Below are 26,204 nucleotides of genomic sequence, written 5' to 3'. Positions count from 1 at the left end.
TTTAAGAGATTTTGTCAACAATTTTCTATAGTGCATTCAACAGGATACCTTATAATCCCCAAGGCCAAGCCATAGTAGAAAGAGCACACCAGACTTTAAAAAATCAGATGGCTAAATTAAGGCAGGGAGAATTTAAGTATTCCTCTCCACATCATGTTCTACACCATGCTTTGTTATTAATCACTTAAATGTGGACACACAGGGGCAGACTGCAATGATGAGACACTGGATTCCTGAAGGGGCTATGACTTGGCCCCTGGTCAAGTGGAAGGACCTCCTTACCAGAGAGTGGAAAGGGCCAGATGTACTGTTAACTTGCGGGAGAGGGTATGTTTGTGTGTTTCCATAGGATTCCACTTCTCCTGTTTGGATTCCTGACAGACTGATTCGACATGTCCAGTCCCATGAGATCTCCAAGATCACAAAGACCCCTGAGGTCACTGAGATCCCTGGAGTCCTGCAGTCCAGGACCAAGGAAAGATGGGGAGATCAGAAGCTTGTTGAGTCTGGACCTGAGGAAGCCAAGGAGAAGCCGAAGGGTGAGTGACCCTTCACCTGAGGCTTCACCGCTAGTACATCGCTTCAGGCACCTGGCGCTTCAGGAGAGACATGCTGATCGAGTCCAGCCATATTCTGCTCCACCTTGTCGCCATCATCGTATTCAAGCAACTACCTCAAGCACAGTGCCAACATGGGGCCAGCTGAAGCACCTCACTCAGCAGGCTGAAGAATTAATAGAAAGGGGGAGACATGAGGCCACTCCTATGGTAATGTTTGTGGCTATGTTTGCTGTGTTGGCTTGTCAGCCGAGGCCCTCCAGTGCAGAAAAAGTTCATTGGGCCTATTTGCCTAATCCACCTTCTTTTCAGCCTGTTGATTGGATGAATGAGCCCATTCGTGTTTTTGTTAGTGATACTCATCTTTTGGGTGGGGCTTCCATCTATCCTAATAATGCTAAAACAGTGGTCAGCACTCCCTTCAATTTTTCAGGCTTGTCCGTTTATTGACCTATTTGCTTTGCCATACCTTCCTCCTTACAAGGATCAGCTCCAGTTTTGAATGGACGTGTTAGCACTTCCTTGAAAGGCATGCTTACTGATTCTCCGAGAAGCGATGGCATGAGAGACTTTTGGTCCTTACAGCTGCTGATGCTGGGGGCACAAGAAAAACAATATGATGCCATAAAACAGGCAGGCCCTCATTTAAAGGACTTTCTGAGCTGTATATTCCCCCCTCCAGATTCTGATGAACAAGGACTACAGGCCTGGGAAAGCATAAGCAAAATTTTTAGCTTTCCTTGTTGGAAAGAATGCATGTATACCCTAAAGTTATCTATTCCCATTGTTGCCACCAGACATTCTCTGATCAAATGGGGTGACCCCCCTATCTTTAGGATCAACAATTGAACTTGATTTTTGAAGAATCTTATAGATCCATATGGAATGATTCATTTATTCCTTTAGTTCAGTTCAGTCGCTCAGTTGTGTCCGACTCTATGACCCCATGAATCACAGCACGCCAGGCCTCCCTGTCCATCACCAACTCCCAGAGTTCACTCAGACTCATGTCCATCGAGTCAGGGATGCCATCCAGCCATTTCATCCTCTGTCGTCCCCTTCTCCTCCTGCCCCAAATCCCTCCCAGCATCAGAGTCTTTTCCAATGAGTCAACTCTTCTCATGAGGTGGCCAAAGTACTGGAGTTTCAGCTTTAGCATCATTCCTTCCAAAGAAATCCCAGGGCTGATCTCCTTCAGAATGGGCTGGTTGGATCTCCTTGCAGTCCAAGGGACTCTCAAGAGTCTTCTCCAACACCACAGTTCAAAAGCATCAGTTCTTCAGCGCTCAGCCTTCTTCACAGTACAACTCTCACATCCATACATGACCGCATGAAAAAACATAGCCTTGACTAGATGAACCTTTGTTAGCAAAGTAATGTCTCTGCTTTTGAATATGCTATCTAGGTTGGTCATAACTTTTCTTCCAAGGAGTAAGCATCTTTTAATTTCATGGCTGCAGTCACTATCTGCAGTGATTTTGGACCCCCCAAAAATAAAGTCTGACACCGTTTCCACTGTTTTCCCATCTATTTCCCATGAAGTGATGGGACCGGATGCCATGATCTTTGTTTTCTGAATGTTGAGCTTTAAGCCAACATTTTCACTCTCCTCTTTCACTTTCATCAAGAGGCTTTTGAGTTCCTCTTCACTTTCTGCCATAAGGGTGGTGTCATCTGCATATCTGAGGTTATTGATATTTCTCCCAGCAATCTCGATTCCAGCTTGTGCTTCTTCCAGCCCAGCATTTCTCATGATGTACTCTGTAAGTAAGTTAAATAAGCAGGGTGACAATATACAGCCTTGATGTACTCCTTTTCCTATTTGGAACCAGTCCATTGTTCCATGTCCAGTTCTAACTGTTGCTTATCCTTTAGCAATTACTAGGTGGCATGTTAATGGATGGGTTCCTCCTTTAGTGAGTTTCGATGGAACAGGTCCCATACAACCTGAATTATGGACAGCATTGGCTGGTATGGCACCTGTGATTTTACATAGACCTTTAAATGAACAAAGATATATTGTATGGGCCTGCACACATTCTCCCTATGCCTTTTTGCTGGCCAAAAATCGGAATAAGTTGGGAGTTTTTGAAGGAGAAACTGTTTATAATGTTGAATGTGTGAATTGTTTTATATCAAATTGTGTTGATGGGAATGATTATAGTAATTATAAGGCTGTGATGATTGTAAAGCAACCACCATATTTGATGGTTCCTGTAATATTAGAGGGACAATGGTTTGATGATTATGCATTGAAAGTTTTGTATGAACTTAATGGCTTAATTTCTTGCCTAAGAGATTCATTGCAGCTCTGATTGTGGGAATAACTGCCTTGATTGCCATAATTGCTTCAGTTATGGTTTCTGATGTTGCCTGTCAAAAGAAATGCATACTGCCTTGTTTGTTGATCAGCTGTCCAAAAATGTCTCTGTAGATCTTACTACACAGAAAATTATGGATAGGAAAATAGAAAATAAGGTCAATGTTTTAGAAGAAGCAGTCCTGCTTATAGGGCAAGAAATTACAAATTTAAAAATTAAGTTGTCTTTAAAGTGCCATGCTGAATTTAAATGGATGTGCATTACTCTTCTACAAGTGAATGATTCTGTACATTCTTGGGAACGCATTAGGAATCATATTTTAGGCATTTGGAATCATTCAGATTTTAGTATTGATATTTCTAAGTTGTATCAGGATATTCAGAATTTGAAGCAGGTGGAGTCTGACTTTTCCTCTCAATGGCTTTCTAATTCCCTTTTTGAAAATCTGGAGTGATATCTTTCCCATGGATGCTTTTTTACAATAATGATTAATGCGGCCATATGCTTATGCCTGTGGGTTATGATTTGTGTAATAGCCCCGTGCCTTTTCAGAATACTCAACCGACGTGTTTCTGCTTTATCTACTGAGTTTCATACTTATGCTCTAAAAAATAAGAAAGGGGGAGATGTCAGGAGCCGCGTTAGGCATTACTGACAAAATGGAGGCACGGCCCCAACAGGTTCTCCTCATCCCGCAGGCATGGTCCTGGGATGAAGGAGTTAGGTTTTATGATTCTGACTTGCTCTTTCCTTTCTTCGGTTGAGTTGGCTGGGAAGAATGTTAAGTTGCTTGTTGTTCTTGAGAGAAGCATGAGAAAGCACAAAGCCTTCTGCAGTTGTGCCCAGAAAATAATCTATAAAGGAACCATTGACATTTGTTCAAGGATTTTTACAATGAATGTCCCAGGATGAGCATGTAGGCTTCAGCTTGAGGACATGGGAAGGATTGTTATCTGAGACCTGTTTGTGAGGGAAATGTTTATGGCAAAGAAAGTTTGCTGAGTTTCAGTTCAGTTCAGTCACTCAGTCATGTCTGACTCTTTGCGACCCCATGAATAGCAGCACGCCAGGCCTCCCTGTCCATCACCAACTCTCGGAGTTCACTCAGACTCATGTCCATCAAGTTGCTGATGCCATCCAGCCATCTCATCCTCTGTTGTCCCCTTTTCCTCCTGCCCCCAATCAGTCCCAGCATCAGAGTCCTTTCCAATGAGTCAACTCTTCACATGAGGTGGCGTTTCAGCTGGAGTTTCAGCTTTAGCATCATTCCTTCCAAAGAACACCCAGGACTGATTTCCTTTAGAATGGACTGATTGGATCTCCTTGCAGTCCAAGGGACTCTCAAGAGTCTTCCCCAACACCACAGTTCAAAAGCATCAATTCTTCGGCACTCAGCTTTCTTCACAATCCAACTCTCACATCCATACATGACTACTGGAAAAACCATAGCCTTGACTAGACAGACCTTTGTTGGCAAAGTAATGTCTCTGCTTTTGAATATGCTACCTAGGTTGGTCATAACTTTCCTTAATAATTAAGAATAGTTAGAAGCCTTTTTAGGAGATAGTGAGCTTAGGATACTAGGGGAAAGCAGGATTTAGAAAGATAAGAAATAAACTGAGGAATGTGGTATGCAGCCCAGACATAAGCATGAGTTACAATGTAATCACAAGTAAACATGATTCTGAGAGAATCGCTGAAGCAGGAACTCTGTTTGAAGGGCAAAAATGAGACAATAAATCTGGGTGAGGGGGAACTGAAAATGTCAAATCTCTGACCTAATGCTTTTGTCAAAGTATAAAAGAAGACCTGATGCTTGAAATAAACATGTAGTCCCGTACCTCAAGTCAGAGGCTACATCATTCTTCGCCGACACCGCTCATCCCTTCAGGCTGATTTCCTGGCTGCTGGAGCTGGACTCCAGCACACACCATCATGACCATTTGGGTTATTAAGATTTTTTTATAGTTCTGGGTATTCTTGCCACTTTTCAATCTCTTCTGCTCTTGGTATGCCTTACTGTTTCTGTTATTTATCATGTTCATTCATGCATGAAATATTCCCTTGATCTCTCCAATTTTGAAGAGATTTCTATTATTTTCCCATCTATTGTTTTCCTTTATTTCTTTACATTGTTCTTGAAGAAGGCCTTCTTTTCTCTCCTTGCTATTCTCAGAAACTCTGCATTCAGTTGGCTAAATTATTCCCTTTCTCCCTTGCCTTTCTCTTATCTTCTTTCCTCAGCTATTTGTAAAGTCTCCTTTTCCTTGTTGCATTTATTTTCTTGGGGATGGTTATGGTAACCGGCTCCTGTACTATGTTATGAACACCTGTCCATAGTTCTTCAGGCACTCAGTCTATCAGATCTAATACCTTGAAACTTTTGTCACCCCCACTAAATAGTCATAACGGATTTCTTTAGGTCATACCCCAGTGGCCTAATGGTTTTCCCTACTTTCTTCAATTTATGTCTACATTTCCCAATAAAGTGTTATGATCTGAGCCACAGTCAGCTCCAAGTCTTGTTTTTGCTAACTGTATAGTGGTTCTCCATCTTTGGCTACAAAACAATATAATCAATCTGATTTTGGTATTGACCATCTGGTGATATCCATGGGTAGACTTGTCCCTTGTGTTATTGGAAGAGAGTGGTAGCTATGACCAGTTCATTCTCTTGGCAAAACTCTGTTAGCCTTTGGCCTGCTTCATTTTGTACTCCAAGGCCAAATTTGCCTGTTACTCCAGGTTATCTCTTGACTTCCTACTTTTATTAATTTTTTATTTTAAATTTATTTATTTTAATTGGAGGCTAATTACTTTACAATATTGTTTGGTTTTGTCAAACATCAACATGAATCTGCCACAGGTGTACACGTGTTCCTAATCCTGAATCCCCCCTCCCACCTCCCTCCCCATACCATTCCTCTGGGTCATCCCAGTGCACCAGCCCCAAGCATCCTGTATCATGCATCGAACCTGGACTGGTGATTCATTTCATATATGATATTATATATGTTTCAATGCCATGCTCCCAAATCATCCCACCCTCTCCCTCTCCCACAGAATCCAAAAGACTGTTCTATACATCTGTGTCTCTTTTGCTGTCTTGCATACAGGGTTATTGTTACCATCTTTCTAAATTCCATATATATCCGTTAGTATACTGTATTGGTGCTTTCCTTTCTGGCTTACTTCACTCTGTATAATAGGCTCCAGTTTCATCCACCTCATTAGAACTGATTAAAATGAAATCTTTTTAATGGCTTAGTAATATTCCATTGTGTATATGTACCACAGCTTTCTTATCCATTCATCTGCTGATGGACATCTAGGTTGCTTCCATGTCCTGGCTATTATAAACAGTGATGCGATGAACATTGGGGTACATGTGTCTCTTTCCCTTCTGGTTTCCTCGGTGTGTATGCCCAGAAGTGAGATTGCTGGGTCGTATGGTAGTTCTATTTCCAGCTTTTTAAGGAATCTCCACACTGTTCTCCATAGTGGCTGTACTAGTTTGCATTCCCACCAACAGTGTAAGAGGGTCCCTTTTCTCCACCCCATCTCCAGCATTTATTGCTTATAGACTTTTGGATGGCAGCCATTCTGACTGGTGTGAAATGGTACCTCATTATGGTTTTGATTTGCATTTCTCTGATAATGAGTGATGTTGAAATTCCAGTCCCCTATGATGAAAAGAATATCTGTTTTTGTGATGTTAGTTCTAGAAGGTCTTGCAGGTCTTCATAAGACCATTCAGCTTCATCTTCTCCTGAATTATGGTTGGGTCATAGACTTGGATTAGTGTGATGTTGAATGATTTGCCTTGGAAACGAACTGAGATCATTCCATCATGTTTGAGATTGCAGCCATGTACTTCATTTTGGACTTTTTTGTTGACTCTAAGTGTTACTCCATTTCTTCTAAAGGCTTCTTGCCCACAGTAACAGATACAATGGCTATCTGAATTAAATTTGCCCATTCCCATCCATTAAAAATTTTTTTTAAGTAATTTTATTTCTTTTTAATATAAATTTATTTATTTTAATTGGAGGCTAATGTACAATATTTTGTTGGTTTTGCAATACATCAACATGAATCTGCCACAGGTGTACACATGTTCCCCATCCTGAACCCCCCTCCCACCTTCCTCCCCATACCATCCCTCTGGATCATCCCAGTGCGCCAGCCCCAAGCATCCTGTATCATGCATCAAACCTGGACTGGCGATTCGTTTCACATATGATATTATACATGTTTCAATGCCATTCTCCCAAATCATCCCACCCTCTCTCCCACAGAGTCCAAAAGACTGTTCTATACATCTGTGTCTCTTTTGCTGTCTCGCATATAGGATCATCATTACCATCTTTCTAAATTCCATATATATGTGTTAGTCTACTGTATTGGTGTTTTTCTTTCTGGCTTATTTCACTATGTATAATAGGTTCCAGTTTCATCCATCTCGTTAGAACTGATTCAAATATATTCTTTTTAATGGCTGAGAGTCAAGGCTATGGTTTTTCCAGTGGTCATGTGCCGAGGTCCAGCCCCGGCTGATCCAGGGTATTCGAAGGAGAGACGGCCTAGGTGACTATTCAAATGTTAATTAGAGATATAAAGAGTAATAGAATGAGGATAGCTCAGTAGGAAAATTCAGTGGAGAAAAGAGGCTGAGTAGCTTGGTTTACGCAGAAAATCAATATAACCCGTGACACCAGGTTAGCTCTGACCACGGGGGCCGCAGGCGCCCTCTCGAATAGTGGAAGGTGCCCCACCTTAGACACCTTCTCGAGTGGGTCTTAGAAGCCCATGCAAATAAATGGTCGCAGAGGATATCCGCACTCCAGATGGAGACTTCAGCCAAAATGTGAAAAGAATGACATGGGAAGACCAAGCTCTGGTGAGCAAGGCCCGTAGCTTTATTTTCAACAGGGGCTTATATACCCTAAGTTACACGTAGAGGATAATAGGGGATGCAAAGTCAGCAGTTTTTGATCCTTATCAAAAACCAGGGTTTCTTTCCTGCAAATTTATCGTATACAAATGGTTTAGGTGATTTACATTATCTTCTGGCCAGAAGGCCTATTAACATTTTATGACTCTTGACAAGGACTTATCAACAAAGACTTATTTTCTCTAAGAGTAATTATTTTAAGGTTTGGCGCCATCTTCGGAAGATAAAATTGCATTCCTATAGGGCGGATGTGTAATGGGTTTACAACAAAGGAAAGAATTTATTACCTTAAGGGTCTAAAGTTACTAATACCAAGGCCACTACTTATTTTTTCTACATACCAACTATTAATTAATACACATTCAAGGATACAATACAGGGGATGTGAAAACTTGGCAACAAGCATTGGCTCATCAATGAAATCTTTTACTAGTTTATTCTGACAGTTTCTAACTCTCTGAGAGGTTCTAAGCTATTTGAATATCTTAAGCTTCCCGTGCCTCTCGAGGCTGGAAGACTGTAAACAATCGTATGCATAGCTATAGGAGTCCGGGTAAATTTGTCAGGTGAGTTAGAGAGCCATCTGAGGGGTTTGGATTTAAACACTCCTAATTGCCCAGGAACTTTATTAATTGGAGCTTTAAGTTAACTCTTTGACAGAGAGAGTGAGATGGTGGTGGGGGACAGCACCCAGTAAAGTCAGAGGTGAGAGCACAAAGCAATAAAGTAGGCAGACTGGTTTTTTGGGGGTAGATGCTCGAGAATATCCGGGGGGACTCCTGAGGCTCGATCCCGCCTTTGCGTATGCCGAGCCTCCTTCCTCATGACCTTTGTCACGAGTGGAATGTCTCTCGCCGGCTCCCGGCAGTCATGTATGGATGTGAGAGTTGGACCGTGAAGAAAGCTGAGCAAAGAATTGATGCTTTTGAACTGTGGTGTTGGAGAAGACTCTTGAGAGTCCCTTGGACTGCAAGGAGATCCAACCAGTCCATTCTGAAGGAGATCAGCCCTGGGATTTCTTTGGAAGGAATGATGCTGAAGCTGAAACTCCAGTACTTTGGCCACCTCATGAGAAGAGTTGACTCATTGGAAAAGACTCTGATGCTAGGAGGGATTGGGGGCAGGAGGAAAAGGGGACGACAGAGGATGAGATGGCTGGATGGCATCACCGTCTCGATGGGCGTGTGTTTGGGTGAACTCTGGGGTTGGGATGGGGTTGCAAAGAGTCAGACACGAATGAGCGATTGAACTGAACTGAACTGAATACTCTACTGTGTATATGTACCACAGCTTTCTTATCCATTTGTCTGCTGATGGACATCTAGGTTGCTTCCATGTCCTGGTCATTATAAACAGTGCTGTGATGAACATTGGGGTACACATGTCTCTTTCAATTCTGGTTTCCTCGATGTGTATGCCCAGCAGTGGGATTGCTGAATCACAAGGCAGTTCTATTTGTAAGGCCTCCCCAGACAGCCATTTTGTTTTTTTGCATTTCTTTTCTATGGGAATGGTCTTGATCCCTGTCTCCTGTACAATGCCATGAACCTCATTCCATAGTTCATCAGGCACTCTATCTATCAGATCTAGGCCCTTAAATCTATTTCTCACTTCCACTGTATAATCATAAGGGATTTGATTTAGTCATACATGAATGGCCTAGTGGTTTTCCCTACTTTCTTCAATTTAAGTCTGAATTTGGCAATAAGGAGTTCATGGTCTGAGCCACACTCAGCTCTTGTTCTTGTTTCTGCTGACTGTATAGAGCTTCTCCATCTTTGGCTGCAAAGAATATAATCAATCTGAGTTCGGTGTTGACTATCTGGTGATGTCCATGTATAGAGTCTTCTCTTGTGTTGTTGGAAGAGGGTGTTTGTTATGACCAGTGCATTTTCTTGGCAAAACTCTATTAGTCTTTGCCCTGCTTCATTCTATATTCCAAAGCCAAATTTGCCTGTTACTCCAGGTGTTTCTTGACTTCCTACTTTTGCATTCCAGTCCCCTATAATGAAAAGAACATCTTTTTTGGGTGTTAGTTCTAAAAGGTCTTGTAGGTCTTCATAGAACCGTTCAACTTCAGCTTCTTCAGCATTACTGGTTGGGGCATAGACTTGGATTACTGTGCTACTGAATGGTTTGCCTTGGAAACGAACAGAGATCATTCTGTCATTTTTGAGATTGCATCCAAGTACTGCATTTTGGACTCTTTTGTTGACCATGATGGCCACTCCATTTCTTCTGAGGGATTCCTGCCCACAGTAGTAGATATAATGGTCATCTGAGTTAAATTCACCCATTCCAGTCCATTTCAGTTCGCTGATTCCTAGAATGTTGACGTTCACTCTTGCCATCTCTTGTTTGACCACTTCCAATTTGCCTTGATTCATGGACCTGACATTCCAGGTTCCTATGCAATATTGCTCTTTACAGCATCGGACCTTGCTTCTATCACCAGTCACATCCACAACTGGGTATGCTTTTTGCTTTGGCTCCATCCCTTCATTCTTTCTGGAGTTATTTCTCCACTGATCTCCAGTAGCATATTGGGCACCTACTGACCTGAGGAGTTTCTCTTTCAGTATCCTATCATTTTGCCTTTTCATACTGTTCATGGGGTTCTCAAGGCAAGAATACTGAAGTGGTTTGCCATTCCCTTCTCCAGTGGACCACATTTTGTCAAATCTCTTCACCATGACCCGCCCGTCTAGGGTTGCCCCTTGGGCATGGCTTAGTTTCATTGAGTTAGAAAAGGCTGTGGTCCTAGTGTGATTATAAACAGCTGTCAAAAGAAGAGAAGCGAAAAGCAAAGGAGAAAAGAAAGATATAAACATCTGAATGCAGAGTTCCAAAGAATAGCAAGAAGAGATAAGAATGCCTTCTTCAGTGATCAATGCAAAGAAATAGAGGAAAACAACAGAGTGGGAAAGACTAGGGATCTCTTCAAGAAAATCAGAGATACCAAAGGAACATTTCATGCAAAGATGAGCTCAATAAAGGACGGAAATGGTATGGACCTAACAGAAGCAGAAGACATTAAGAAGAGATGGCAAGAATACACAGAAGAACTGTACAAAAAAGAGCTTCACGACCCAGACAATCACGATGGTGTTATAACTGACCTAGAGCCAGACATCCTGGAATGTGAAGTCAAGTGGGCCTTAGAAAGCATCACTACGAACAAAGCTAGTGGAGGTGATGGAATTCCAGTGGAGCTATTTCAAATCCTGAAAGATGATGCTGTGAAAGTGATGCACTCAATATGCCAGCAAATTTGGAAAACTCAGACGTGGCCACAGGACTGGAAAAGGTCAGTTTTCATTCCAATCCCAGAGAAAGGCAATGCCAAAGAATGCTCAAACTACAACACAATTGCACTCATCTCACACACTAGTAAAGTAATGCTCAAAATTCTCCAAGCCAGGCTTCAGCAGTACGTGAACCGTGAACTTCCAGATGTTCAAGCTGGTTTTAGAAAAGGCAGAGGAACCAGAGATCAAATTGCCAACATCCGCTGGATCATGGAAAAAGCAAGAGAGTTCCAGAAAAACATCTATTTCTGCTTTATTGACTATGCCAAAGCCTTTGACTTGGTGGATCACAATAAACTGTGGAAAATTCTTCAAGAGATGGGAATACCAGACCACCTGATCTGCCTCTTGAGAAATTTGTATGCAGGTCAGGAAGCAACAGTTACAACTGGACATGGAACCACAGACTGGTTCCAAATAGGAAAAGGAGTATGTCAAGGCTGTATATTGTCACCCTGTTTGTTTACCTTATATGCAGAGTACATCATGAGAAACGCTGGACTGGAAGAAACACAAGCTGGAATCAAGATTGCCAGGAGAAATATCAATAACCTCAGATATGCAGATGATACCACCCTTATGGCAGAAAGTGAAGAGGAACTCAAAAGCCTCTTGATGAAAGTGAAAGAGGAGAGGGAAAAAGTTGGCTTAAAACTCAACATTCAGAAAACGAAGATCATGGCATCCGGTCCCATCACTTCATGGGAAATAGATGGGGAAACAGTGGAAACAATGTAAGACTTTAGTTTTCTGGACTCCAAAATCACTACAGATGGTGACTGCAGCCATGAAATTCAAAAACGCTTACTCCTTGGAAAGAAAGTTATGACCAACCTAGATACCATATTCAAAAACAGAGACATTACTTTGCCAACAAATGTTCGTCTAGTCAAGGCTGTATTTTTTCCTGTGGTCACGTATGGATGTGAGAGTTGTACTGTGAAGCAGGCTGAGCGCCAAAGAATTGATGCTTTTGAACTGTGGTGTTGGAGAAGACTCTTGAGAGTCCCTTGGACTGCAAGGAGATCCAACCAGTCCATTCTGAAGGAGATCAGCCCTGGGATTTCTTTGGAAGGAATGATGTTGAAGTTGAAACTCCAGTACTTTGGCCACTTCATGCAAAGTGTTGACTCATTGGAAAAGACTCTGATGCTGGGAGGGATTTGGGGCAGGAGGAGAAGGGGACGACAGAGGATAGATGGCTGGATGGCATCACTGACTCGATGGACGTGAGTCTCAGTGAACTCCAGGAGTTGGTGATGGACAGGGAGGCCTGGCGTGCTTCGATTCATGGGGTCGCAAAGAGTCGGACACAACTGAACATTGATCTGATCTGAAGGCAGTTCTATTCCCAGTTTTTAAAGGAATCTCCACACTGTTCTCCATAGTGGCTGTACTAGTTTGCATTCCCACCAACAGTGTAAGAGGATTCCCTTTTCTCCACACCCTCTCCAGCATGTATTGCTTGTAGACTTTTGGATAGCAGTCATTCTGACTGGCATGAAATGGTACCTCATTGTGCTTTTGATTTGCATTTCTCTGATAATGAGTGATGTTGAACATCTTTTCATGTGTTTGTTAGTCATCTGTATGTCTTCTTTGGAGAAATGTCTTTTTAGTTCTTTGGCACATTTTTTGATTGGGTTCTTTATTTTTCTGGAATTGAGCTGCAGGAGTTGCTTGTATATTTTTGAGATTAGTTGTTTTCAGTTGCTTCATTTGCTATTATTTCCTCCCATTCTGAAGGCTGTCTTTTCACCTCGCTTATAGTTTCCTTTGTGGAGCAGAAGCTTTTAAGTTTAATTAGGTCCCATATGTTTATTTTTGCTTTTATTTCCAATATTCTGGGAGGTAGGTCCTAGAGGATCCTGCTGTGATGTATGTCGGAGAGTGTTTTGCCTATGTTCTCCTCTAAGAGTTTTATAGTTTCTGGTCTTACGTTTAGATCTTTAATCCATTTTGAGTTTTTGTTTGTTTGTTTGTTTATGGTGTTAGAAAGTGTTCTAGTTTCATTCTTTTACAAGTGGTTGACCAGTTTTCCCAACACCACTTGTTAAAGAGATTGTCTTTTCTCCATTGCATATTCTTGCCTCCTTTGTCAAATATAAGGTGTCCATCAGTGTGTGGATTTAGCTCTGGGCTTTCTATTTTGTTCCATTGATCTATATTTCTGTCTGTGCCAGTACCATACTGTCTTGATGACTGTGGCTTTTTAGTAGAGCCTGAAGTCAGGCTGGTTGATTCCTCCGGTTCCATTCTTCTTTCTCAAGACTGCTTGGCTATTCCAGGTTTTTTGTAGTTCCATACAAATTGTGAAATTATTTGTTCTAGCTCTGTGAAAAATACCATTGATAGTTTGATAGGGATTGCATTGATCTATAGATTGCTTTGGGTAGTATACTCATTTTCACTATATTGAGTCACTATATTGATATACCACTATATCATGGTATATTGATGAATATACCATGAACACGGTATATTTCTCCATCTATTAGTGTTCTCTTTGATTTCTTTCACCAGTGTTTTATAGTTTTCTATATATAGGTCTTTTGTTTCTTTAGGTAGATATATTCCTAAGTATTTTATTATTTTCATTGCAATGGTGAATGGAATTGTTTTCTTAATTTCTCTTTCTATTTTGTCATTATTAGTGTATAGGAATGCAAGGGATTTCTGTGTGTTGATTTTATATCCTGCAACTTTACTATATTCATTGATTAGGTCTAGTAATTTTCTGGTGGAGTCTTTAAGGTTTTCTATGTAGAGGATGATGTCATCTGCAAACAGTGTGAGTTTTACATCTTCTTTCCAATGTGGATTCCTTTTATTTCTTTTTCTGCTCTGATTGCTATGGCCAAAACTTCCAAAACTATGTTGAATAGTAATGGTGAAAGTGGGCACCCTTGTCTTGTTCCTGACTTTAGGGGAAATGCTTTCAATTTTTCACCATTGAGGATAATGTTTGCTATGGGATTGTCATATATAGCTTTTATTATGTTGAGGTATGTTCATTCTAGTCCTGCTTTCTGGAGACTTTTTATCATAAATGGATGTTGAATTTTGTCAAAGGCTTTCTCTGCATCTATAGAGATAGTCAAATGGCTCTTATTTTTCAAGTTGTTAATGTGTTGTATTACATTGATTGATTTGCGGATATTGAGGAATCCTTGCATCCCTGGGATAAAGCCCACTTGGGCATGGTGTATGATCTTTTTAATGTGTTGTTGGCTTCTGATTGCTAGAATTTTGTTAAGGATTTTGCATCTATGTTCATCAGTGATATTGGCCTGTAGTTTTCTTTTTTTGTAGAATCTTTGTCAGGTTTTGGTATTAGGGTGATGGTGGCCTCATAGAATGAGTTTGGAAGTTTACCTTCCTCTGCAATTTTCTGGGAGAGTTTGAGTAGGATAGGTGTTAGCTCTTCTCTAAATTTTTGGTAGAATTCAGCTGTGAAGCCATCTGGACCTGGGATTTTGTTTGCTGGAAGATTTCTGACTATAGTTTCAATTTCCGTTCTTGTGATGGGTCTATTAAGATTTTTCATTTCTTCCTGGTTCAGTTTTGGAAAGTTGTACTTTTCTAAGAATTTGTCAATTTCATCCAGTTGTCCATTTTATTGGCATATAATTGCTGATAGTAGTCTCTTATGGTCCTTTGTATTTCTGTGTTGTCTGTTGTGATCTCTCCTTTTAAATTTTATTGATTTGATTTTTCTCCCTTTGTTTCTTGATGAGTCTGGCTAATGGTTTGTCAATTTTATGTATCCTTTCAAAGAACCAGCTTTTGGCTTTGTTGATTTTTGCTATGGTCTCCTTTGTTTCTTTTGCATTTATTTCTGTCCCAATTTTTAAGATTTCTTTCCTTCTACTAACCCTAGGGTTCTTCATTTCTTCCTTTTCTAGTTGCTTTTGGTGTAGAGTTAGGTTATTTATTTGAGTTTTTTCTTGTTTCTTGAGGTACGCCTGTATTGCTATGAACTTTCCCCTTAGCACTGCTTTTACAGTGTCCCACAGGTTTTGGGTTGTTGTGTTTTCATTTTCATTCGTTTCTATGCATATTTTGATTTATTTTTTGATTTGTTGGTAATTCAGCAGTGTGTTGTTCAGCCTTCATATGTTGGAATTTTTAATAGTTTTTCTCCTGTAATTGAGATCTAATCTTACTTCATTGTGGTCAGAAAAGATGCCTGGAATGATTTCAATTTTTTTTTTTTCATTTACCAAGGCTAGATTTATGGCCTAGGATGTGATCTGTCCTGGAGAAGGTTCCACGTGCACTTAAGAAAAAGGTGAAATTCATTGTTTTGGAGTGAAATGTCCTATAGATATCAATTAGGTCTGACTGGTCTATTGTATGTTTTAAAGTTTGTGTTTCTTTGTTAATTTTCTGTTTAGTTGATCTATCCATAGGTGTGAGTGGGTATTAAAGTCTCCCACTATTATTGTGTTATTTTTAATTTCCTACTTGTTAATTTTTTCCTATTGTTAATTTCATACTTGTTAGCATTTGTATTACATATTGTGGTGTTCCTATGTTGGGTGCATATATATTTATAATTGTTATATCTTCTTCTTGGATTGATCCTTTGATCATTATGTAGTGTCCTTCTTTGTTTCTTTTCACAGCCTTTGTTTTAAAGTCTATTTTATTTGGTATGAGTATTGCTACTCCTGCTTTCTCTGGTCTCTATTTGCGTGGACTATATTTTTCCAGCCCTTCACTTTCAGTTTGTATATGTCCCTTGTTTTGAGGTGGCTGTCTTGTAGACAACATATATAGGGGTCTTGTTTTTGTATCCATTCAGCTAGTCTTTGTCTTTTGGTTGGGGCATTCAACCCATTTACATTTAAGGTAATTATTGATAAGTAAGATCCCGTTGCCATTTACTTTATTGTTTTTGGTTCGAGTTTATACACCCTTTTTGTGTTTCCTGTCTAGAGAAGATCCTTTAGCATTTGTTGGAGAGCTGGTTTGTTGGTGCTGAATTCTCTCAGCTTTTGCTTGTCTGTAAAGCTTTTGATTTCTCCTTCATATTTGAATGAGATCCTTTCTGGGTATGGTAATCTAGGCTGTAGGTTATTTTCTTTCATCACTTTAAGTTTGTCCTGCCATTCCTTCCTGGTCTGAAGAGGTTCTATTGAAAGATCGGCTGTTATCCTTATCGGAATCCCCTTGTGTGTTTGTTGTTTTTCCCTTGCTGCTTTTAATATTTGTTCTTTGTGTTTGATCTTTGTTAATTTGATTAATATGTGTCTTGGGGTGTTTCGCCTTGGGTTTATCCTGTTTGGGACTCTCTGCATTTCTTGGACTTGAGTGATTATTTCCTTCCCCATTTTAGGGAAGTTTTCAACTATTATCTCCTCAAGTATTTTCTCATGGCCTTTCTTTTTGTCTTCTTCTTCTGGGACTCCTATGATTCGAATGTTGGGGTGTTTAACATTGTCCCAGAGGTCTCTGAGATTGTCCTCATTTCTTTTAATTCGTTTTTCTTTTTCCCTCTCTGTTTCATTTATTTCTACCATTCTATCTTCTACTTCACTAATCCTATCTTCTGCCTCTGTTATTCTACTATTTGTTGCCTCCAGAGTGTTTTTGATCTCATTTATTGCATTATTCATTATACATTGACTCTTTTTTATTTCTTCTAGGTCCTTGTTAAACCTTTCTTGCATTTTCTCAATCTTTGTCTCCAGACTATTTATCTGTGATTCCATTTTGATTTCAAGATTTTGGATCATTTTCACTATCATGATTTGGAATTCTTTATCAGGTAGATTCCCTATTTTTTCCTCTTTTGTTTGGTTTGGTGGGCGTTTATCCTGTTCCTTTACCTGCTGGGTATTCCTCTGTCTCGTCATCTTGTTTATATTGCTGTGTTTGGGGTGGCCTTTCTGTATCCTGGCAGTTTGTGGAATTCTCTTTATCGTGGAGTTTCCTCACTGTGGGTGGGGATGTACGTACCTTGTCAAGGTTTCCTGGTTAGGGAAGCTTGTGTTGGTGTTCTGGTGGGTGGAGCTGGATATCTTCTCTCTGTAGTGCAATGAAATATCCAGTAATGAGTTATGAGATGTCAATGGGTTTGGAGTGACTTTGGGCAGCCTGTATATTGAAGCTCAGGGCTGTGTTCCTGTGTTGCTGGAGAATTTGCATGGTATGTCTTGCTTTGGAACTTGTTGGCCCTTGGGTGGTGCTTGGTTTCAGTGAATGTGTGGAGGTGTTTGATGAGCTCCTGTTGATTAATGTTTCCTGGAGTCAGGAGTTCTCTGATGTTCTCAGGATTTGGACTTAATTCTCCTGCTCATGGTTTCAGAGTTATTTTTACAGTAGCCTCAAGACTTCTCTATCTATACAACACCATTGATAAAACATATAGGTTAAAGATGAAAAGTTTCTCCACAGTGAAGGACACCCAGAGAGGTTCACAGAGTTACATGGAGAAGAGAAGAGAAGAGGGAGGAGAGAGTTAGAAGTGACCTGAATGAGATGAGGTGGAATCAAAAGAGGAGAGAGCAAGCTAGCCAGTAATCCCTTCCTTATGTGCGCTCCACAGTCTGGACTGCTCAGAGATGTTCATGGAGTTATATTGAGAAGAGAAGAGGGAGGAAGGAGACAGCAGTGGCCAGGAGGATAAAGGGGGGAATCTAAAGGAGAGAGACAGATCCAGCCAGTAATCAGTTCCTTAAGTGTTCTCCACCATCTGGAACACACAAAGAGATTCACAGAGTTCGGTAGAGAGAAGGGGGAGGGAGGAGATAGAGGCGACCTGCTGGAGAAAAAGGAGAGTCCAAAGGGGGAGAGAACAGTCAAGCCAGTAATGTCGCTCCCAAGTAAAAATGGGGACTGAAGATTGGGTTCTTAAAGGTACAAAATTGATAACAAGTACCAGAAAGCAAAGATTAAAAATCTAGAGTATATTTTTAAGATTAGTTGTTTGTCAGTTGCTTCATTTGCTATTATTTTCTCCCATTCTGAAGGCTGTCTTTTCACCTTGCTAATCAGTTCTAATGAGGTGGATGAAACTGGAGCCTATTATACAGAGTGAAGTAAGCCAGAAAGAAAAACACCAATACAGTATACTAACGCATATATATGGAATTTAGAAAGATGGCAATAATAAGCCTGTGTACGAGACAGCAAAAGAGACACTGATGTATAGAACAGTCTTATGGACTATGTGGGAGAGGGATAGGGTGGGAAGATTTGGGAGAATGGCATTGAAACATGTAAAATATCATGTATGAAACGAGTTGCCAGTCCAGGTTCAATGCACGATACTGGATGCTTGGGGCTAGTGCACTGGGACGACCCAGAGGGATGGCATGGGGAGGGAGGAGGGAGGAGGGTTCAGGATGGGGAACACATGTATACCTGTGGCAGATTCATTTTGATATTTGACAAAACTAATACAATTATGTTAAGTTTACAAATAAAATAAAATTTTAAAAAATCTAGAGTAGAGGCTGGATTTTCAAAAATACAGTATTAAAAAAGTCACAAAAATTATAATATATATATGATATTTGCTTTAAAAAATAGGATCTGAACAGTATGCTGACTACAAAAATAAAATAAAATATCACTGCAAAAAAATAAATAGGGTCTCTTTTTTTTGCAAAGTAATAGGTTATAAAAATGAAAATTAAAGGAGTAATAGAGGACTTAAAATTTAAAAAAAAGAATGATAGTAAAAATATATCTAGGAGTTTCTCTGGTTTTGTTGTGGGCAGTGTGGGGTCAGTTCATTTTCAGATAGTTACTTGGTCTGGCTTATATTTCTCAAGATCTATAGGCCCCTTCCTATGTAGCCGGTACTAATGACAGGGTTTTAATCTATTGCACCTGTCACTTCCAAGGAGGTTCCCTCTGTTTTAGCTTCTTCTGATTGTTGATCTCTTCAGTGTCTAATTTCCGCCCTGACACAAGGGGGGCAGTGGTGGACAATTTTAGGCTCAGTTGTTCAGTCGTGCTGTGGGGAAGGAGGGACGCTGCAAACAAATAACACTGGCGTGTGCTCTCAGTGTCTCAGCCACACTGGGCCTGCCCCTGCTCATGGCATGTGTGGCCTCCCTGCCCACACTGCTCAGGCTCTAGCTTGCTCCACCAGGAACTGTCCGAGGCTGGCTCTGGGCTGCATGCACCTCCCAGGTCTAAGCCGCTCAGTTTCAGGCACTTGGGTAGTCCTCAGAGGCGTAGACTTGGTTGGGCCTGCATATTGTGCCATTCCCAGGTCCGAGCAGCTCAGGTGATGAGGTGTTTGGCGAGCGTGATTGCTGCGACTTATTGCCTCCCTGCCACTTGGTTATCTAGGTGTACCAACTGGCGCACCTTCTCAGGGGGATGTTGACTATCCAGACCCCCAAGAAGTTTTAGTTAGCAAAAAAGCCTGCTTACAGTTTTATAGATAATGTCTTTCTGGGGCTGGGATTGCCCCCTTCCAGCTCTGGCTGCCTGTCACCAGAGGGAGATGGTCTGCAGCCGGCTAGCTCTGTTCAGTCCTTTGTTCTGTGAGTGGGCCTGATGGTGTCTTAGGTTAGGGCTTTTTACGTAGTTCTCGTCAATCTTTTGTTCTGTGAGTGGGCGTGGTGGTGTCTTAGGTTAGGGCTTTTTTCGTGCTAGCTATCCCACAGTCTGGTTTGCTAGCGCAAGTTAGCTCCCTCAGATTGCCCTCGGGGCATTCATGCCCAGTCCTTACTCTAAGCAATGCAGCCCGCGCCTCCCTGTCCAGCCCCTGCTTGTTAGTGTCGAGTGCAAGCGTCTGCGCTGCTTCTCTGCTGAGGGAGTTACTGTTGGGCACATAATCTGTGGGTTTTAATTATTTATTTATTTTTCCTCCCAGTTATATTGCCCTCTGTGGTTCCAAGGCTCACCACAGACTTGGCAGTGCGAATGTTTCCTGGTGTTTGGAAACCTCTCTTTTTAAGACTCCCTTCTCAGGATGGAGCTCCATCCCTACCTCTTTTGTATCTCTTTTTATCTTTTATATTTTTTCCTACCCCCTTTTGAAGACAATGGGCTACTTTTTCTGGGTGCCTGATGTCCTCTGCCGGCATTCAGAAGTTGTTTTGTGGAATTTACTCAGTGTTTAAATGTTCTTTTGATGAATTTGTGGGGGAGAAAGTGGTCTCCCAGTCATATTCCTCCACCATCTTAGGACCACCTCCCCATTCCCATCCATTTTACTTCATTGATTCCTCAAATATCAATGTTCACTATTCCTTCTCCTGGTTGATTACTTCTAATTCACTTGAATTCATGGACTGAACATTAATGTTCCTAAGCAGAGAAGGCAATGGCACCCCATTCCAGTACTCTTGCCTGGAAAATCCCATGGATGGAGGAGCCTGGTGGGCTGCAGTCCATGGGGTTGCAAAGAGTCGGACACAACTGAGTGACTTCACTGTCACTTTTCACTTTCATGCATTGGAGAAGGAAATGGCAACCCACTCCAGTGTTCTTGTCTGGAGAATCCCAGGGATGGGGCAGCCTGGTGGGCTGCCATGTATGGGGTCACACAGAGTCGGACACGACTGAAGTGACTTAGCAGCAAGCAGTATTATGCTTCACAGTATCAGACACTACTTTTGCCACCAGACACATCCACAACTGAGTGTCATTTCTGCTTTGGTTCAGTCTCTTCATTCTTTCTGGAGGAATTACTAATTGTCCTCCAAGCTTTCCAGTGGCACATTGAATGCCTTCTGACCTGGAAGGCTCCACATCTGGTGTCATATCTTTTTCTCTTTTCATATTGTTTATGGGATTCTTGTGTTAAGAACTGAAGTGATTTGCCATTTCCTCCTCCAGTGGACCACGTTTTGTTGGAAGTCTTCACTATGACCCGTCCATCTTGGGTGGCCGTGCATCACATAGCTCATTGCTACATTGAGTTATACAAGCCTGTTCACCACGACAGGGCTGTGATCCTTGAAGGCAGTCATGTACAATACATGTACTTAATTTTAGTATACATTTTGATGCATTTTGAGAAATTTTGATACTGATAAATACATATGATCAGGATATTCAATATTTCCATAATTTTACCCATGTAAATGGAATCATGAAGATACCATCTTTTATATCTAATCCTGTTGTCGAATTATGTTGTTGTGTGCAGCAATAGGTTAGGTTTTACCAAGTAGTGGTTCTTCATATTGGTATGCCAAGGTTTCTTAATCCAACTACTTGTTGGTAGACATTTCTATTCTTTTTTCAGAATTATATATTTATTTTCATTTTAATGGAAAATCATATGAAATATACATTCTTTTTTTTTTTTTTTACTTTTGACTCCATTTAAATTTCTAGAAACTATTTATTTATTTATATGAATCATACACTCACAGCAATGGAAGCCCCTCCAAGATCTCCACTGTTAGAAGGACAGAAACAGTTTCTCAGGTGAGGTGAGGAAGTTGGTGGCTTTCAATAACACCTCCAAAAATGGCCCTGTTATTGAATTATATATTGACCAGATAGCATGTGCTTTGTCTTCTGTCCCCTGGATTGCCCAGCTCTGTTCTTATAACTAAACGACCAAAACAGCCTAGTCCATCAGACAGAGTTCAATTACTTTCAATATCAGTCTTCTGTTCTGGGCTCATGTATTCTCTTTAGCTAAGTGAACTCAAATATAGGAAATGACACCTTAAGAAACCTCAGTCACAGTAGTATGCCTGGTAGAAAATGACAGACACCCCCCCAAATGAACATAAAAAATGAAGCTTCTTTATATTCCCATAAATGGGACAATCCCAGTTTAGACATGTTGTGTCCATGTCCCAACAGCCCAATGCCTCCCTCAAAAAATCTACAGTTTTAATGACTTTGTATGTCTTGATAACTATAAGCACAATATTGTACATCAGTTCTCTAGAAGTCTTGGAATTTACACATTGCATAAGTGTCAACAGAAATTCCTATTTCAGTTTCAAGGTGGCAGAGTAGAAGATCACGTGCTCATTGTCTCCTTTTCCAACAGGCGGGCAATCCACAAACTGAAGAACAATTATACCAAAGAAGTTCTCACACTGTTGTGAAGGTTCTAGACTTCCCAACCTGTGGATCTGGCAAATGGTCTGGGAATGCCCATTAAATCTGACATTGACGGTCAGCAGGATTTGATAACAGAATTTCCAAAGGACTGAGGAAACAGAAACTCTTGGAGGGCACAAACACAACTTTGTGCACAGCAGGACCCAGGAGTAAGGTGCAGTGACTCCACAAGAGACTGAGCCACGCTTGCTTGTGAGTGTTTGGGAGTCTCTGATGAAGGCGTGGCTTGACAGTGGTGTGCCACAGAGTCACAGAGTTGGGGCATTGGTAGCACCATTCCTAGGAGGTGTGACTTGTTGGAATAAGTCTTCTTGGAGGAGGTTGCCTTTAGGCCTAACAGAGCCCTTCCATAGAGGTTTCAGGACCCCAGGACTGGGCTGCCTCAGGCCAAACTACAGGGAGGGAGCACAGCCACACCCATCAGCAGATAATTGGATTTCAGATTTACTGAGCATGGGCCTGCCCACCAGAGTAAGACCTAGTTTTATCCACAGCCAGTCCTCCCATAAGGAAACTTCACAAGCCTCTTCTCCACATCCATCAGAGGGCAAACAGAATGTAAACCACTATCACAAAAAACTAACCAAAACGTTTACGTGGACCACAGCCTGTCTAACTCAATGAAACTATGAGCCATGCCATGTAGGGACACCCAAGATGGACAGGTCATGGTTGAGAGCTCTGACAAAACACGGTCCACTGGAGAAGAGAATGGCAAACCACTTAAACATTCTTTCCTTGAGAACCCCATGAACCATATGAAAAGGCAAAAAGATATGACACTGAGAGATGAACCCCACCCCACCCCCAAATAGTGGGGGAATATCTGTAAATATACAGCTAATTCCCTCCTCTCTGGTGGCTCTAGTGGTAAAGAATCTGCCTGCCAATGCAAGAGACACAAGAAATGTGAATTCAACCCTTGACTCAAGAAGATTCCCTGGAAAAGGAATGGCAACTCACTGCAGTATTCTTGCCTGGAAAATCCCATGGACACAGGAGCCTGGCAGGCTACAGTCCATGCGATCACAAAGGGTTGGACACGACTTTGCACATATGCCAGAGTTGATTCACTTTGCTATAAGGCAGAAACTAACACAACAGTGTAACACAACTATACTCCAATAAAGAAAACAAGGACCCCCTCTCCTGCACTGCTAAGGAGTTCTCTTGATGCCCAGGAGCCGGGCTAATATCTCACCCAGGCAACCCCATGTGACTTTGCTGGTACAGCCCAATCTAGAAATTGCCAGAGGATCACCCTTTACTTTCCAAGGAGCTCTGAGGGATATTTGCTTTGGCACGTGTCCCTTAGGTCCCTTCAGCCACAGCCATCCTTGAGACAAGTAGGGCAGAAAGCAACACAAGCAGCAGCGCTGGCCACCCAGTGTATTGAGGCCAGCATCCCCACTGACCTACTCCACGGCCACAGCTGTGGGCTCACACACTGCAGCTTCTGCTCCCTGGGAGTCCTCCTGCCAGTCAACTCTAGGCAGGAGATAGGACTCCTACCAGTAATTTCAGTATCTATTTACAGAGGGTCTTTTCACTGTGTCCCATATTACCTCTTAAGCACTTTTCCTTATTTTATTACATTTTTGGTCTCTCTGTTTTATTCTGGATATTTTTGGAGCTAAATTACAATTTACTACTTTTCTCAACAGCTATACCTAATCTACCCTTAAATGCATTACTGGAAAACTTCAGTCCAAGAAAATCCACTATGAAAGTTTAATATTCTCTCTATATTAGGGGTAGAGACACAGATATAGAGAGATATAGGTTTATATCCTCACATTGACAAGTTTCTGTACTCTCCCTTTCTTAGTAAAATTTTAGATTTCCATGTTGTATCATGTCTGTCCCTCCTGTAGGCCTTCCTGTAATATTTCCTACAGGTCAGGTATGCTGGGGATGAATCCTTTAAGCCTAAACAAAAAGAAAAAGGGTATTTCCCCCCTTTATTTTGAAAGGTAGTTTCACCAGGTGGAGAATTAGAGATTTACAGTATTATTTCTTCTAATACTTTCAATACTTAAGAAAATTGCATTGTTTCCAAAGAGAAGTATAATATTAAGGGATTTGATTTAGGTCATACCTGAATTGCCTAGTGGTTTCCCCTGTTTTCTTCCATTTAACTCTAAAGTTTCCAATAAGGAGCTCATGATCAGAGCCATGGTCAGATCCAGGTCTTATTTTTACTCACTGTATAGAGATTCTCCTTCTTCAGATGAAGAGAATATAATCAATCTGATTTCAGTACTGACCATCTGGTGATGTCCATGTATAGAATCATCACTTGTGTTGTTGGAAAATGGTGTTTGCTATGACAAGTGTGTTCTCTTGGCAAAAGTCTGTTAGTCTTTGATCTGCTTAATTTTGGATTCCAAGGCCCTACTTGCCTGCTACTCCAGGTATATCTTGACTTCCTACTTTGTATTCCAGTCCTCTGTGATGAAAAGGACTTATTCTTTAGTGTTAGTCCTAGGAGGTCTTTTAGTCCTTCAAAGAACCGTTCAGTTTCTTTGGTAGCAGTGCTTGGAGCATAGACTTGGTTTACTGTGATGTACAATGGTTTGCATTTAAAATGAACTGAGATAATTTTGTTGTTTTTGAGATTGCACCCAAGTACTGCATTTTGGATTCTTTTGTTGATGATTAGGGCTATTAAATTTCTTCTAAGGGATTCTTACCCACAGTAGTAGATATAATGGTCATCTAAATTAAATTCACCCATTCCTGTCCATTTAGTTTACTGATTCTTCAAATGTCACTGTTCACTCTTATCATCTGTTTGATCACACTCAGTTTGCCTTGACTCATGAATGTAACATTCGAGGTTCCTATGCAATATTGTTCTTTATAGTGTCAGACTTTATTTTCACCACCAGACACATCCATTACTGTGTGCCATTTCCACAATGGTTCAGCCTTTTCACTCTTTCTAGATCTATTAGTAATTGCATCCACTGTTCTCCAGTAGCATATTGGACACCAACTTTTGCAATCCCATGGACTGCAAAGCCTGCCAGGCTCCTCTGTCCATGGAGATTCTCCAGGCAAGAATAGTGGTATGGGTAGCTGTTCCCATCTCCAGGGGATCTTCCCAACCCAGATATCAAACCCCAGTGTCCCTGATAATATAGTGTAAATGACATAGATTCAAGGGATTAGATCTGATAGACAGAGTGCCTGAAGAATGATGGACAGAGCTATGTAACATTATATAGGAGAGAGTGACCAAAACCATCCTTAAGAAAAAGAAATGTAACAGGGCAAAGTGGTTGTCTGAGGAGGCCTTATAAATAGGTGAGAAAAGAAAAGAACTGAAAGGTAAAAGGAGAAAGGGAAAGATATACCCATCTGAATGCAAAATTCCAAAGAATAGCAAGGAGAGATAAGAAATTCTTTTAAGTCAACAATGCAAAGAAATGGAGGAAAACAATAGAATGAGAAAGACCAGAGATCACTTCAAGAAAATTAGAGCCATCAAGGGAAGATTTCATGCAAAGATGGGCACAAAAAAAAGACAGAAAGAGTAAGGACCTAACAGAAGGAGAAGAGATTAAGAAGAGGTAGTAATGATACACAGAGAAAACTGTACAAAAAAAAGGTCTTATGAACCCATATAACCATGATGGTGTTATCACTCACCAGAAGCAGATATTATATAGTGTGATGTCAAGTGGGCCTTAGGATCAGTTCAGGTCAGTCGCTCAGTAGTGTCCGACTCTTTGAGACCCCATGAATCGCTAACCCTGTCCGTCACCAACTCCCGGAGTTCACTCAGACTCACGTCCATCGAGTCAGTGATGCCATCCAGCCATCTCATCCTCTGTCGTCCCCTTCTCCTCTTGCCCCCAATCCCTCCCAGTATCAGAGTCTTTGCCAATGAGTCAACTCTTCGCATGAGGTGGCCAAAGTACTGGAGTTTCAGCTTCAGCATCATTCCTTCCAAAGAAATCCCAGGGCTGATCTCCTTCAGAATGGACTGGTTGAATCTCCT

The sequence above is a fragment of the Bos indicus genome, chromosome 18 (genome assembly GCF_029378745.1).
Source record: "Bos indicus isolate NIAB-ARS_2022 breed Sahiwal x Tharparkar chromosome 18, NIAB-ARS_B.indTharparkar_mat_pri_1.0, whole genome shotgun sequence".
Classification (NCBI taxonomy): domain Eukaryota; kingdom Metazoa; phylum Chordata; class Mammalia; order Artiodactyla; family Bovidae; genus Bos; species Bos indicus.
This window is presented reverse-complemented; position numbering follows the sequence as displayed.